Below are 16,062 nucleotides of genomic sequence, written 5' to 3'. Positions count from 1 at the left end.
TCCTTTTCAGGTGCCATCCTGAACAATAAGTCACCTCGTTTTCAGATTACATTCTGATGTAACATGCAAAGGAGTAGCTAGCCTGCTAAGGCTAAATTCATTTAATTTGGAAAGTAGATGTAACCCACCCTATAATTATTCTTAAATCCTCTCTAAACAGTACATGTTTGTTTGCGTTTCGCTGTGTTGGTACCAAACTAGCCTACTGCTAAATTACAGTAGTTATAGAAGCTGTCTGTCTGTATTGTAATTACACTTTGACAATGACATGCTTTCTGCAGTCATAGCTTTAACGAGCACAACCACGTGCTGATTATCACTTCTAGTAAGCTACGACTATGAGACACACATGCACGATGACACACACGCACAGGGTGGCACGCACGCACATGAAGGGAGGGGGGCATATGTTATTGAAGCAGGATGTCCGACAATGCTTCCTCTTCTGTTATGAGGAGGTGACGTGATAAATGTAGAGTACATTTGCTTAGCTTATCGCCATCCTGGTGTTGCTGAACTATCAATTAGCTTGTAGATCAGTTCTTGTTGTTGACAAGCTTACTACTGAGGATAAATTATGCTTTAGCCTTGTCTGACCCAAAGTATAGCTAGAGCTTCTATTATTAATTACTATCTAGCTATCTATTCATACATTGATTTAACCACATCTCTCATGAAAATATGTCCCGGGATGCTTAGGTGGACACCTCCTCATTTCTTCAGGAACCCGAGGTTCTGACGCTCCCATCTCGGCTGTGCACAGTGTGGAGATTCTCATCCATCTGCACCCGGCTCTCTTTTTCCCAGATGGATCAGACACCCGAACTTGTGTCTCCAGGACAAACTTGCCCCCGCACATCGATACTACAACGCCTATTTCTGGCGCTGTTGTCAGGGTGTTCGCGTGCCTCTTAGGACCCTTAAGGTTGGTGCAGCAATTGCACCTGTTTCTGAACAGTTTCACGCCCTGTCTGCAGTTCGGTAAGTAGAACCCTTCCCGAAGTTGTCACAGGGTCTTGGCGATCCCAAAGAGGGCCTCCCCCACCAAGCCATTGACCACCATGGAAGCACCATGAGATGGCACCAAGAGCTGTCGAATCTCACCCCTCTTCCAAGGTGGGTGACACATTCGATACAGCAGGGTTGGATAACAGCAAGGTTCACCCACTGGGAATAGTAGCTACATCTTACTGTCCTTATCCAATGCTACATCACTTTCCTGCTCTTGGCATGGCCAGACTAATATCACTGTGTAGATATTAGTGTGGAATATCTTTGTGGAACCTGCATTTCTAAGGGTCGAATTAAAAACTCTGGTGACTCTGGTGATAAACCCGCCCCATATTTGCATAATGGCCCTGATTGGTGCCCCACAACTTAGGGGGCATGGATATCCAATCACAACTGACTCCAATCACAACTTTGTTTTGTTCACTGGCAGATTCTTCTGGTTTCCAGGCCAGGGTTGTGGCTCGAGGAATTCTGGCACTGCAGGGATATCATGATCCCTGTACTCTGTTACTGTGTCCTCATCCCAGAGAACTGCTCTCATTGCTGCTCGTTCTGACGGCTGGCCGGTCATCAGTGGAGTCGAACCCAGCTGCCTTGGCCCATGATGTACTCTGGTTGGCTGGCTGAGTCAGTGTTATAGTGCCTTGGCTGGCTCCTGTCAGGGTTGGATGCACCTGCTGTACTGTTGGGAGCGCTGACATTGTTAGCTCTGTTGCGATAGCGATACTGAATAGCTATTGTCACTGAAACCCCATGGAGTCGGGCCTGTGAGATATCCACCGGCTCCCCATTGCTCTATCTAATAGATCCACTCTGATGATGTATTCATCCTGGATGTCTGCCAGCCCAAACTCGTGGTGCAACCTTTCATTGGCCACTGCTGTTACTGTATGTTCCCCTGTCATGGTCCAAACTTGGGAAAATGTGGGCGACCACAGCAGACAGGATGCGTCGTGGCTGTCAGGCAGGATTCCTCCGTGGACCAGGGAGAGGAAAGCTGCTGGGTCGCTGCGGGCCCGGCACCTGGTGTTTTTCAGCCTGCAGTCCAGATATAACCCTTTGGTTTGACCTTTCCAACTGAGTCAGTGTTCAGTGGAAAGGGAGGAGATATTAGACGACATACCAGGAACACTGGACTGGCTTTTGTCTCGATGACTGGTTAGATGGAGACAATCCCCGCACCGTCTTTCTCGCTCGGCTCATCCTCCACCCTTTCTGCTGGCTCCAGGCGGACCGGAGCAGACATGGCCCTGTTGGATAGCCGTAGCTTTGGTTTGACCTATTCTTCTTCCCACAGGGCACTGTGGGATGTCTGTGGGTCGGACTGATGAACATGCTCCTGAAGATGGCACATCCTTTCGTTCTGGGCTACAGCGTAACAAATTAAAGCAGCCATGAGAGCTTAAACCCTCCTTCATGTGAAAGACGTCGTTGAGGATCACCAGCGCTTTGATACCTCTGATCACACTGGATGCCAGTGGTGGCTGTCCATAGCCTCTGGGGTTATTAGCAGGGCTGCTTTTAGCAGCATTTACATATGCTTTTTTAAGTTCTTAGATACAGCATCATCGCCCTCTGTTGCTACCTGATCTTGCCAGCGATCTCACAATGCTCTGGTTAGTATGAAGTTGGCGTCTTCAGCGATATAACCCGCTACCTAGAGGCAATTTGTCGCGGAGACTTTCTTCCAGCGCCGTGTTGCTCTGATGACCACCACCCCCATGGTGGTGTCCTTCCGCCCCTTCCTGGTCTTCTCCTCAGGAAGCGCAGAGGGTTCTTCAGTATCTTCCAAATTCCCACTTCTGATACTCATGTAATGACCAGTGATTTTCTCATCCAAAGGAGGAGCCGTGATTACGGCTTTTAACTGGAACACTCTTGCCTGCGATTAACCACGTCAGTCATGGTTTTCCCCCAAATGCACACACACACACGCACGCACACACGCACGCGCACACACACACACACACACACACACACACACACACACACACACACACACACACACACACACACACACACACACACACACACACACAAACACACAAACACACACACGCTCGTGTGCGCGCACACACATGAAATAAACGACGAACAAACACAATCCAATGACATCAATCACATTCCCATATTAATTAACCACACAATAACTCAATTAAAAAATACTAAAACAACACACAAAACCCAAATGCTCCAAAGGGCAGAATGGAAGGTCCTTCCCAGCCTCTAGTAACCCGGAACATTACAATATTCTGGATTTTAACCTGTTTTAAACTTTTAAAAGGCACACCTATGGGCTCAATTTAGTGCCAATATTATTTTGTACTTGATTTTGTATTTGTAAACACATTTTGTATTTGTAAAAAAAACTATTTGTATTCGTAAAAATAATTTGTACTCGTAAAAAAATATATTTGTATTCGTAAATAAAAGATTTGTATTTGTAAAAAAAAGTTTTGTATTTGTAAGCAAAAGATTTTTATTCGTAAGAATGTCCATAAAAAAAGATTTTAAACTTTTCTGCTATATATATTTTTGGTGTGTTTGTAACATGTGTTAAACATGTTGTAATTGTAGAATTATATTTACAATGAACATTGTGACCAGAAAAAAATAACTGTTTCTACAGATTGCAAAACTTTCTACAAATTGCAAAACTTTCTACAAGTTGCAAAACTTTATTTTTGGCACTCTGCACTTCCGGGTCTGAGCCAATCACGTGAGGCCTTTCCCACTACCCAATCATAAAGCTCCATAGGTCTCCATGGCAACATGGCAAACAGGGTTGCCATGTTGCAACCCCAAGAGTTTTAGCTGCAACATAATTCCATTGCTCAGGAAATAAATAACGGATTCCAATAATATAACATTCCCTATAATCAGTAACATGTAGGTGATACCTATGTCTATCAAATATGGTTTTATTGAAAGGCAATCAAAGGCTAGATCGAGTTTAGAAAGCAAACAGGTAATGTCCGGGGGCCTCAGTGCGGCTGCAGAGTTTGATTGAGTGTGAGACTAGGACACTCATTATCCCACATGCCATATGTCAAAATGACAGGCTTCACCGGGAATCGTGCGCGTGTATTTTGCTAAGAGATTGGTTACATAGTTTAATTGATATTCATTTATTAGTGCATTAAATTTCCCCATCCACTTTAATGGGAAAATGAAAAAACTCGATTTCAAGTATTTTTTTCTTAGAAACTGTAAGGGCTAGAGTTACAAGACTTGGAGGGGAGGTGCATAATTTAGTCCGAAATTATCAAAAAGAAAAGTACACCAGTCGGCTTCATTGTGGCGCTATAAAAGCCCCCTTTACGTTTTGGCCTATAACTCTTGAACCGTAGGTCGTAAAATAAAAATATTTTTTCCCTAGATTCCTTGGGTCATGACGCAACTCCCCATATAGGCCACGCCCATTTGCGTCAGGAGAGATTTTCCGCCTCTTAAGAAAAGACCCGCCCCACCTGTCACTGATTGGCCTACCAAACGCCCCCTTCTGTGACGCACACGGAAGTTTCCAAATTGCCCTGCTGAAGCGGAAGGAAGTGGAAGGCTAGCCCAAGCCTTATATGGGCTAGCCCTGCGGAACAAGGAAGCGCGCCCGAGATACAAACGCTTCAGAGCCGAAGGAGGCGTCTACCTTTATATGTCTATGTTATAACCACTGTTAAATATTGGAATACAGCCAGTCCACTAGATGGCGCTCGCGTGCTGTCTTTTGGTCCTTGTGTATGATGTCACATCCAGGTCAACAGTCAGTGGATCGGTGGATTTGTTTCCATAGTGTTTACATACAGCTCATCAGACACAAGCCAACAACCTATTATTTGTAAAGGTAAAGTTACTTCTACTAACTGTGTGCTGTGTTATTATTATCTTGTTCTCTTGATGATGTTATTGCTCTTTTATATTTTACCATTTGGAAATTGCCTTTAGATTGGTTTGAGAAAGCAATGCTAACTATGCTACCTGCCTGTGTACACACACAGAGGCTACAAGCTACAAGCTCACAATCGCGACGCGTTGTGAGCTTGTACTATAGATCTGCTATTTTCAAACATTGTAGTAACCCATGGTCACTACAAAGTAAAGGAGAACATTCTACATAGATATTCTGTCTATTGTAGGTAGGTGCTAAAAAATTCCTTTACATTATTTACTTTCTGTTTTTTTCTAACATAGAGAGGGATGATAATATTTTTAAACCTCTCAGAGCTGACATTGTGAATCTACATGAGTTTGGCTTTATGTATTTATTTTAGCGTTGTTTAGTTTGGGAGTGTATAACAATATACACCAATTTCACAGATTTTTCATTCATTATTTTTATACAAGAATCCATTTCATGTATGGGTAAGAGATGATGAAAAACAGCCTTGTGTTTGGTTCTACTACCCCCGGTAAGGAGATCTATAATGTGTCACTAGTCTAATAGGCAGTTTGCTTCCTTATGGTACGTTTGATGTTATTGCATTATTTCATTTCAGTTGTTGGGGACTTGACAGATACATGCAGGGACATAATTGGCCATTTTATACAATAGACAATATAGCAGATATGTTGATTCTAACCACACTACTTTATTTGATATTTTCTATTATGTCTAGCGTACATGATTGGGCGATGATATTTACAGACAGAGTTTAGGCTTAGTTTGGACCAATAGAGACGGACAGAAATCTAAGAAAAAAGCTTAAGAGGGCTGCAGTGTTCTTAAAGTCTGTGTAAGATACATGGTAGGAAGGTGCTCTTTGGTTAGAAAAGGGGGGAGCCTTCAAAGTTTAAAAAGCTTTCATATAAAGGCTAGCTCATCTTTGAGCAATAAAAGCCAACATGTTTCGGCCTTTATGGCCTTCTTCAGGGCATGTTCTTGATGATTGGGCATAATGTGTTCATATTATGCTGCCAACTAGTATAATATATAGATATACAGACAGAGTTAAGGCTTTGGACTGATAGAGATCTGTTGATGTGAATACATGTTCATGTGTGCTACAGCAGTGGTTGTAAAACCTTTTCAAGTCAAGTTAATATTCATTCCTTTGCTCATTGTTTGTGAGTTATGTCGGTTCATGTCAAATGTAAAAGTGTCCTGTAAGTCCGTATGGACGGGGCTTCCTTGGAAGGATGACACTTTAACAAAGAAAAATCAATCAATCATATAGTGTATATTTGGCCACCCATCTGAAAAGGTTTTGAAAAACTTTCTAAAAGATCTACAGATCATGTCAATTGCTGATATTGTAGATCTGCTATTTTCAAACGGTTGATGGATACAGGTTTGAAGTGGCTACACAGATTTTGATGCTATATTAACACAAAGTGAGAATCACAGTGTTATTGTATACTTTGATTACAGGTTGATCAGTAAACACTGAAGGAGAGCTGTGATGGTTCTTTTCTTCATGTTCTGTTGATCTGTGATGTACAAACTGTATTCACATCAGTGTTGATTTTGACAGCAAATTTTGATTTAGTTTTAGTCACAGTCTTTTGAATAGAATTCCATATTTTAGTCATCTGAAATGTTTTTGTCTAGTTTTAGTAGACTAAATATAAGATTATAGTCGAATAAATCTACAGTTGATTTAGTCACCACCTTGATGGTGTCATAATGGCTGATTTCACACCTGGTTGCATGCTGAAAATAGCCGATCTACAAGCTCACAACGCGTCGCACTGCGACGCGTTGTGAGCTTGTAGACCGGCTATTTTCAGAGGCAACACCCGAGCGCAACTAAACATAAAATGACTTGCTTTTTACTGGATCAACACTGATTCACATGCAGGTAAGGACATGGTGTCAAAAAGCAAAAGTCGCTGGTAGTATGGTACTCCTGCTTTAGCGGGACGGGGTTCAACTCCCTGGGGTGCCCTGCTGATCTTTTTCACCTTTGTCCTGTTGTATGTTTACCTGAAATGTTGTGATAATTTAAGGACATTTAAAAACCAAACTAAACTATATATACAAACTGGTCAAATTGTCAAAAGGTGAACCTAGCAGATCTACAAGCTCAGAGGCGTTGTGAGCTTGTAGATCTGCTATTTTCACCAAGTATTTCCAATTTGCAGTACTTTTACTTCTACTGTACTACATCTCAGAGGCAAATATTATACTTTTACTCCAATTATTTGAAAACTTTAGTTAATAGTTACTTTGTAGATTTTCATTATTATTACAAAAGATACATTACCCACTTCAACCCTATATGAGCCATTCTACCGAATTGGTTCAAATTCAGAGTTGGAAATTGTGTGAAATTTTAATTCTATTTTGGAAAGACTTTGACCATATTCACGTTGCACCAGATCTAAGGGACACATATTTAGTAAAAGTACAGTCAATTATCATATTGTATTTTCATAATCTTTTGGAATATCTTTCCTCTCCCAAAATGTGTCACTACCGAAACATGTAGAATTACCTTAGAATAAAGATACTTATATGAATGTATTAATTTATTTTTTCATCCTCCCCTGTATAGACTGTTTCAAAAAATTAATGTAGGTGGTTTCTACAATATTAAATACATTAAAATGAATATTCTAACTGATTTTTTAATATTGAATTCTTAAGATTTATCAACATTAAATGCTATATTTCTTTGTAAAATGTATAAAGTTGATTATATTGATTTCAGAATTAACGATAGTTGAAATTACACATACACCTAACCAATCATTATCATAAAATATTGGTTGATAACTCACTATCTTTGATTTTTGACAAAATAACTGGTGTTTCGGTTGTGACTGCACTATTTCGGTAGTGACTGTATTGTTACGGTAGTGACCATAGTATTTTGTTTACAAGGCTGTGTCATAGTCACTTAACTCTTTTTGCTAAACATTCATTGTTGACATAACACATACACCTAACCAATCATTATCATAAAATATTGGTTGATAACTTACTATCTTTGATTTTTGACAACATAACTGGTGTTTCGGTAGTGACTGTATAGACGGATTTCCGCACGACGTCATCACAGAGCAGAATGCGCAATCTGCGCATGCTCGGGGGAAACGAATTGTTGCGCCGTTCACTCTGTTGTTGTGTTCGGGAGTTAGATAGCCATAATTCTGCTATTATAGGCATAATAGGCATAATGCTGCTATTATATACAAACAGATCCAACTTCCGACAAATCATTTTTATTGAGTAAACAAGGTATTACAAACTGCATAATTTAATCTACTTTCATTAAACCCGGTGAAGATCATTTCTTTTATGAATGGACATTTGACCAGAGCTGCTGCGGGTAATGGCGCCCTCTATAGGCTTACCCCTCCTCTGCGCGGTCATATCCTCTCATGTTTACTAACAGGAAACCCGTCTATTGTTACGGTAGTGACCATAGTATTTTGTTTACCAGGCGGTGCCATAGTCACTTAACTCTTTTAGCTAAATATTCACTCATAACAATGTTATGAGTGAATATGTTTGCTTTATGTTAGAAATATAATGAAAAATGATCAATAAAATATAGTAATTCATTATTGAAGCTGTTGATGTCTCAAAAGCATGAACATCCAATCTTGTTACTACCGAAACAATGATGTCACTACCGAAACTTGAGCATAATGTTTCGGTAGTGACTGGTTTGGTAGTGACAATTTTAGCTAGTTTTAAGCTTAACTCAACAATGCTAGGCAAGACATGGCTTGCAAACACAGCTTTGAGCAGTTGTACATGGATAAAAAAAACATCACATTTGAAGTAAAACCCAAAAGGAGTTTATAATTGCAGAAATGATGTGTTCGGTAGTGAAAATCCTTAAAAATACACACTGATTTTCAGACTTTGGAAGACATTACTTCTGACTGAAGTAAACTAGCACCAGGTGGCCATGATGAACAGGAAGTCTATGTCATTTCTTGGTGAAAAGTGTGGGAGTGTGGCTAAAACCAGGCTCCACCTATGGACTAAAACTCGTTGTGTTTCGGTAGTGACATGAAAACATGGGACAGCTTTTTTAATATAATGTTTTTTAATTTAAAGAAAATCCACAAAATCAATCTTAATATTTCAACTTCCCTTTAAGATAAATTTAAAGGATGTATTTAAAAACAAAATGAAATAAATTGACAAAAATCATTTAGATATTGTTTTCATGAATTGAAATTTAGGAGTTAGGGGTTTGGGACAGCCACCTCCCAATATGAAGTAACATATAAAGTATATTTTTTTATATATTACATTTTGTTCTATCTCAATTAATGTATTGTGATTCAATAGATCATGAGATGATATTAGTACACATGTAAGGTCTGACTACTTAATTGTTTTTTAAAATATTTTTTTCATTGTAGGACTGCAATTTCAACCAATTCGGTAGAATGGTCCATATACATTTTGGCCATTTGAAGATAGCAGATCTACAAGCTCACATTGTGAGCTTGAAGATCTGCTATTTTGAAACGATTTCTATACATTTGAAAACTTGTGAAATATCCTACATAATGAGTACTTTATACTTTGGTACTTTAAGTACATTTTGATACCAATACCCTGGTACTTTTACTCAAGTAAGACTCAAGTAATAGACATGAAAAAGTTTGATAACCGCTGGTATACTGTACTTACCATGTTAGCTCAGTCAGACCCACTGGCATACTGTACTTACCATGCATGTCCACAGTAAGGTGGAATTTTAAAATTGTGAATGGAGTTTCTAGGTGAAAGTTTTTTTTTGTTTATTTTTTAGGTGCCAAAATCCTCCATCGACCTCCATTATAAATCTCTGAACTTTTAAAGGAGTACAATTCTAAAACTATTAAACATTTCAAAGATTCCTTTTCAGGCAAACATGTCCACAGTAAGATGAACATTTTAAAGTATGAATGGGATTACTAGCAGTAAGTATGTAGGATTAGTAGCCTGTACTCGTTTCCCTTTGCCGCATCCACAATGCATGGGACGCTTAAAGTTAAATATCTCCCAAACTACAAATGATTTCAAAGAAAAAATATCAAGCATGCATGTCCACAGTAAGGTGGAATTTTTGAACTGTGAATGGAGTTTCTAGGTGAAAGTGTTTTTTTGTGTTTTTTTGATGTCCCAAATTCTTCCATCGACCTCCATTATAAATCTCTGAACTTTTAAAGCAGTACAATTCTAAAACTATTAAACATTTCAAAGATTATTTTTCAGGCAAACATGTCCACAGTAAGATGAACATTTTAAAGTATGAATGGGGTTACTAGCAGTAAGTATGTAGGATTAGTAGCCTGTACTCGTTTCCCTTTGCCGCATCCACAATGCATGGGGCGCTTAAAGTTAAATATCTCCCAAACTACAAATGATTTCAAAGAAAAAATCTCAAGCATGCATGTCGGTCAGGGGATCTTAGAATAATCTCACATTCTATTCCAATTCACTTTTTAAACAATTATTTTACTGATTTTCCTTTCAGACCCCAAATTAGATATTGCTCAATTTTTCAAATATTCACTTCCAATTTGAAGCTCAGATTATACTAAGATCCCCCGGGCCCTGTGAAGGTATCTTAGTATAATCTGAGATTCAATTCGAATTCACTTCTCAAGTCTATCTTACTGATTTTCGTTTCAGAACCTATATAAAACATTGCTTGTTTCTGTCTGCTTCTGTGATGTATGTCCTGTAATGTACTTTGTGTAATGTATTGTGTATGTCCTGCCTGTATCTTGAACGGTGACGTCATGGACACAAAGCAAATTTCGGTGAAAGGTGACAATAAAGTTGTATCGTATCGTATCGTATCGTATTGCTTCATTTTTTCAATTTTCTATCCCACCAAAAAGTCAGGAAAATGCTCCATTTTTCTGATATTCTGCTTAGTATTTTGGCTTCTTTTGATTTGGGACTGACACTGAGAAAAGCTCAAAATAGTTTTTTTTTTCCAAATCTTTCATCCCAGAATAAAAATCAAAGAATATCTTTGCCATTTTTCCAATTTTCTAGCCTACCCAAAAAAATCAGGAAAATGTTTCGTTTCGGTAAAATTTATTTTACCGAAACATCCCCCCAAAAACCTGTTAGGAGTACGTTTCAGGCAATTTAGAGTTGATTGGTAATTTTCGTTTCGGTAAAATTTATTTTACCGAAACGAAAGTTAAATGCGAAAAAATCACTAAGTGTGGTGGCCAAAATCGTCCCCCCAAAAACCTGTTAGGAGTACGTTTCAGGCAATTTAGAGTTGATTGGTAATTTTCGTTTCGGTAAAATTTATTTTACCGAAACGAAAGTTAAATCCGAAAAAATCACTAAGTGTGGAGGCCAAAATCGTCCCCCCAAAAACCTGTTAGGAGTACGTTTCAGGCAATTTAGAGTTGATTGGTAGTACTTTGTAGTGACTTTTTTTGGTCCCTAACATTCATCGAGCTCTGGACTTAGTAACATTTTTTTTTCACCATTGTGTCACTACTGAAACGAAAGTTTGTCACTACCGAAACGAAAGTTAAATCCGAAAAAATCACTAATTGTTGAGGCCAAAATAGTCCCCCCAAAAACCTGTTAGGAGTACCTTTCAGGCAATTTAGAGTTGATTGGTAATTTTCGTTTCGGTAAAATTTATTTTACCGAAACGAAAGTTAAATCCGAAAAAATCACTAAGTGTGGAGGCCAAAATCGTCCCCCCAAAAACCTGTTAGGAGTACGTTTCAGGCAATTTAGAGTTGATTGGTATATTTATTTTACCGAAACGAAAGTTAAATCCGAAAAAATCACTAAGTCTGCAGGCCAAAATCGTCCCCCCAAAAACCTGTTAGGAGTACGTTTTAGGCAATTTAGAGTTGATTGGTAGTACTTTGTAGTGACTTTTTTTGGTCCCTAACAGTCATCGAGCTCTGGACTTAGTACATTTATTTTTTCACCATTGTGTCACTACCGAAACGAAAGTTTGTCACTACCGAATCGAAAGTTAAATCCGAAAAAATCACTAAGTGTGGAGGCCAAAATCGTCCCCCCAAAAACCTGTTAGGAGTACGTTTCAGACAATTTAGAGTTGATTGGTAATTTTCGTTTCAATCAACTCTAAATTTAACTTTCGTTTCGGTAGTGACAAACTTTCGTTTCGGTAGTGACACAATGGTGAAAAAATAAATGTATTTGTCTTGTTTGTTGTTCAAGTCAAAGCACCAGGAAGGTATTTCTTGGCCAAAAGTTAGCTCAATGGGTTGAGACGCAGTATTCATGATCCAGAGGCCATGAGTTCAAATCCCACTGTTGTCTTTACTGTAATGCTTCCCTTTGCAGACTAACTTCTAGAAAGACATGTTAAAACCACCAGGAAACCTGTAACTCTCAGCCAACAGCTTAGCTCAACTGGTAGAGCGTCTGTCCAATAACATGACTTGACTTGAGTGGGTTCGATTCCCACTCGAGTCAAGTGTCCCCGGTAACTTGGGGCAACGGATAAATTGACTGATATCCTTAGTGATGCTTCCTTTTGCAGACTAACTTCTAGAAAAAAAAGTTAAAACCACCAGGAAACCTGTAACTCTCAGCCAACAGCTTAGCTCAACTGGTAGAGCGTCTGTCCAATAACATGACTTGACTTGACTTGAGTGGGTTATATTCCCACTCGAGTCAAGTGTCCCCGGTAACTTGGGGCAACGGATAAATTGACTGATATCCTTAGTGATGCTTCCCTTTGCAGACTAACTTCTAGAAAAAACAAGTTAAAACCACCAGGAAACCTGTAACTCTCAGCCAACAGCTTAGCTCAACTGGTAGAGCGTCTGTCCAATAACATGACTTGACTTGAGTGGGTTCGATTCCCACTCGAGTCAAGTGTCCCCGGTAACTTAGGGCAACGGATAAATTGACTGATATCCTTAGTGATGCTTTCTTTGCAGACTAACTTCTAGAAAAACAAGTTAAAACCACCAGGAAACCTGTAACTCTCAGCCAACAGCATAGCTCAACTGGTAGAGCGTCTGTCCAATAAAATGACTTGACTTGACTTGAGTGGGTTAGATTCCCACTCGAGTCAAGTGTCCCCGCTAACTTGGGGCAACGGATAAATTGACTGATATCCTTAGTGATGCTTTCTTTGCAGACTAACTTCTAGAAAAACAAGTTAAAACCACCAGGAAACCTATAACTCTCAGCCAACAGCATAGCTCAACTGGTAGAGCGTCTGTCCAATAACATGACTTGACTTGACTTGAGTGGGTTCGATTCCCACTCGAGTCAAGTGTCCCCGCTAACTTGGGGCAACGGATAAATTGACTGATATCCTTAGTGATGCTTTCTTTGCAGACTAACTTCTAGAAAAACAAGTTAAAACCACCAGGAAACCTGTAACTCTCAGCCAACAGCATAGCTCAACTGGTAGAGCGTCTGTCCAATAACATGACTTGACTTGACTTGAGTGGGTTCGATTCCCACTCGAGTCAAGTGTCCCTGCTAACTTGGGGCAACGGATAAATTGACTGATATCCTTAGTGATGCTTTCTTTGCAGACTAACTTCTAGAAAAACAAGTTAAAACCACCAGGAAACCTGCAACTCTCAGCCAACAGCATAGCTCAACTGGTAGAGCGTCTGTCTAATAACATGACTTGACTTGAGTGGGTTCGATTCCCACTTGAGTCAAGTGTCCCCGCTAACTTGGGAAAACGGATAAATTGACTGATAACCTTAGTGATGCTTTCTTTGCAGACTAACTTCTAGAAAAACAAGTTAAAACCACCAGGAAACCTGTAACTCTCAGCCAACAGCATAGCTCAACTGGTAGAGCGTCTGTCCAATAACATGACTTGACTTGTCAAGTGTCCCCGCTAACTTGGGGCAACGGATAAATTGACTGATATCCGTAGAATAACTTGTAGTAGTATGCTTGTTCAAATCCAGTTCAACCCAGGACCGAGCGATCCTGGGTTCGATTCCCACTAACGTCGAGTCCCCGGTAATTGGGGCAGCGGATAAATTGACTGATATCCGTAGAATAACTTGTAGGAGTGTCCTGGTTCAAATCCAGTCACCACCTTAGTAACTGAGACCGAATCTGGCCAATTCAGTCTCAGTTACTAAGATAGATAGATAGAGGGTGTGTAGAGTAGTGAGTAGAGTAGGGGTAGAGTAAAGAGGGAATATAGTCGGGGAGTAGGGGGAGGAGTAGGAATAGGTTCCAGAGTAGGGGGAGGAGTAGGAATAGGTTCCAGGGGAGGGGGAGGAGTAAGAATAGGTTCCAGATTAGGGGGAGGAGTAGAGCCCAGAGTAGTAGAGCCCTACTCCTCCCCGTACTCTGTGCCCTACTCCTACATCTCCCCCTACTCTTCCTCCTACTCCTCCCCCTACTCCTACTCTGGGCCCTACTCCTCCCCCTACTCTGGGCCCCAATCCTAGATCTCCCCCTACTCTGGGCCCTACTCCTCCCCCTACTCCTATTCCTACTCTGGGCCCTATTCCTACTCCTCCCCCTACTCTGGCCCCTATTCCTACTCCTCCCCCTACTCTGGCCCTACTCTGGAACCTATTCCTACTCCTCCCCTACTCTGTGCTCTACTCCTCCCCTTACTCTGGGCCCTACTCCTCCCCCTACTCCTACTCCTCCCCCTACTCCCCGACTATATTCCCTCTTTACTCCACCCCTACTCTACTCACTAATCTACTCCGCCTACTCTACACACCCTCTATCTATCTATCTCAGTAACTGAGACCGAATTGGCCAGATTCGGTCTCAGTTACTAAGGTGGTGACTGGATTTGAACCAGGACACTCATACAAGTTATTCTACGGATATCAGTCAATTTATCCGCTGCCCCAATTTACCGGGGACTTGACGTTAGTGGGAATCGGACCCAGGATCGCTCGGTCCTGGGTTGAACTGGATTTGAACCAGCACACTACTACAAGTTATTCTACGGATATCAGTCAATTTATCCGTTGCCCCAAGTTAGCGGGGACACTTGACTCGAGTGGGAATCTAACCCACTCAAGTCAAGTCAAGTCATGTTATTGGACAGACGCTCTACCAGTTGAGCTAGGCTGTTGGCTGAGAGTTACAGGTTTCCCGGTGGGTTTAACTTGTTTTTCTAGAAGTTAGTCTGCAAAGAAAGCATCACTAAGGATATCAGTCAATTTATCCGTTGCCCTAAGTTACCGGGGACACTTGACTCGAGTGGGAATCGAACCCACTCAAGTCAAGTCATGCTATTGGACAGACGCTCTACCAGTTGAGCTATGCTGTTGGCTGAGAGTTACAGGTTTCCTGGTGGTTTTAACTTGTTTTTTCTAGAAGTTAGTCTGCAAAGGGAAGCATCACTAAGGATATCAGTCAATGTATCCGTTGCCCCAAGTTACCAGGGACACTTGACTCGAGTGGGAATCGAACCCACTCAAGTCAAGTCAAGTCATATTATTGGACAGACGCTCTACCAGTTGAGCTATGCTGTTGGCTGAGAGTTACAGGTTTCCTGGTGGTTTTAACTTGTTTTTCTAGAAGTTAGTCTGCAAAGGGAAGCATCACTAAGGATATCAGTCAATTTAACCGTTGCCCCAAGTTACCGGGGACACTTGACTTGAGTGGGAATCGAACCCACTCAAGTCAAGTCAAGTCAAGTCATGTTATTGGACAGACGCTCTACCAGTTGAGCTAAGCTGTTGGTTGAGAGTTACAGGTTTCCTGGTGGTTTTAACTTTTTTTTAAAGAAGTTAGTCTGCAAAGGGAAGCATCACTAAGGATATCAGTCAATTTATCCGTTGCCCCAAGTTAGCGGGGACACTTGACTCGAGTGGGAATCTAACCCACTCAAGTCAAGTCATGTTATTGGACAGACGCTCTACCAGTTGAGCTAAGCTGTTGGCTGAGAGTTACAGGTTTCCTGGTGGTTTTAACTTGTTTTTCTAGAAGTTAGTCTGCAAAGGGAAGCATCACAGTAAAGACACCAGTGGGATTTGAACTCATGGCCTCTGGATCATGAATACTGCGTCTCAACCCATTGAGCTAACTGTTGGCCAAGAAATACAGCCTTCCTGGTGCTTTGACTTGAACAACAAACAAGACAAATACATTTATTTTTTCACCATTGTGTCACTACCGAAACGAAAGTTTGT

Source organism: Gymnoscopelus microlampas (genome assembly GCF_963454915.1).
Source record: "Gymnoscopelus microlampas genome assembly, chromosome: 14".
NCBI classification, from domain to species: Eukaryota; Metazoa; Chordata; class Actinopteri; order Myctophiformes; family Myctophidae; genus Gymnoscopelus; species Gymnoscopelus microlampas.
The sequence above is the reverse complement of the archived record's forward strand: the minus strand, read 5'-3'. Positions refer to the sequence as shown.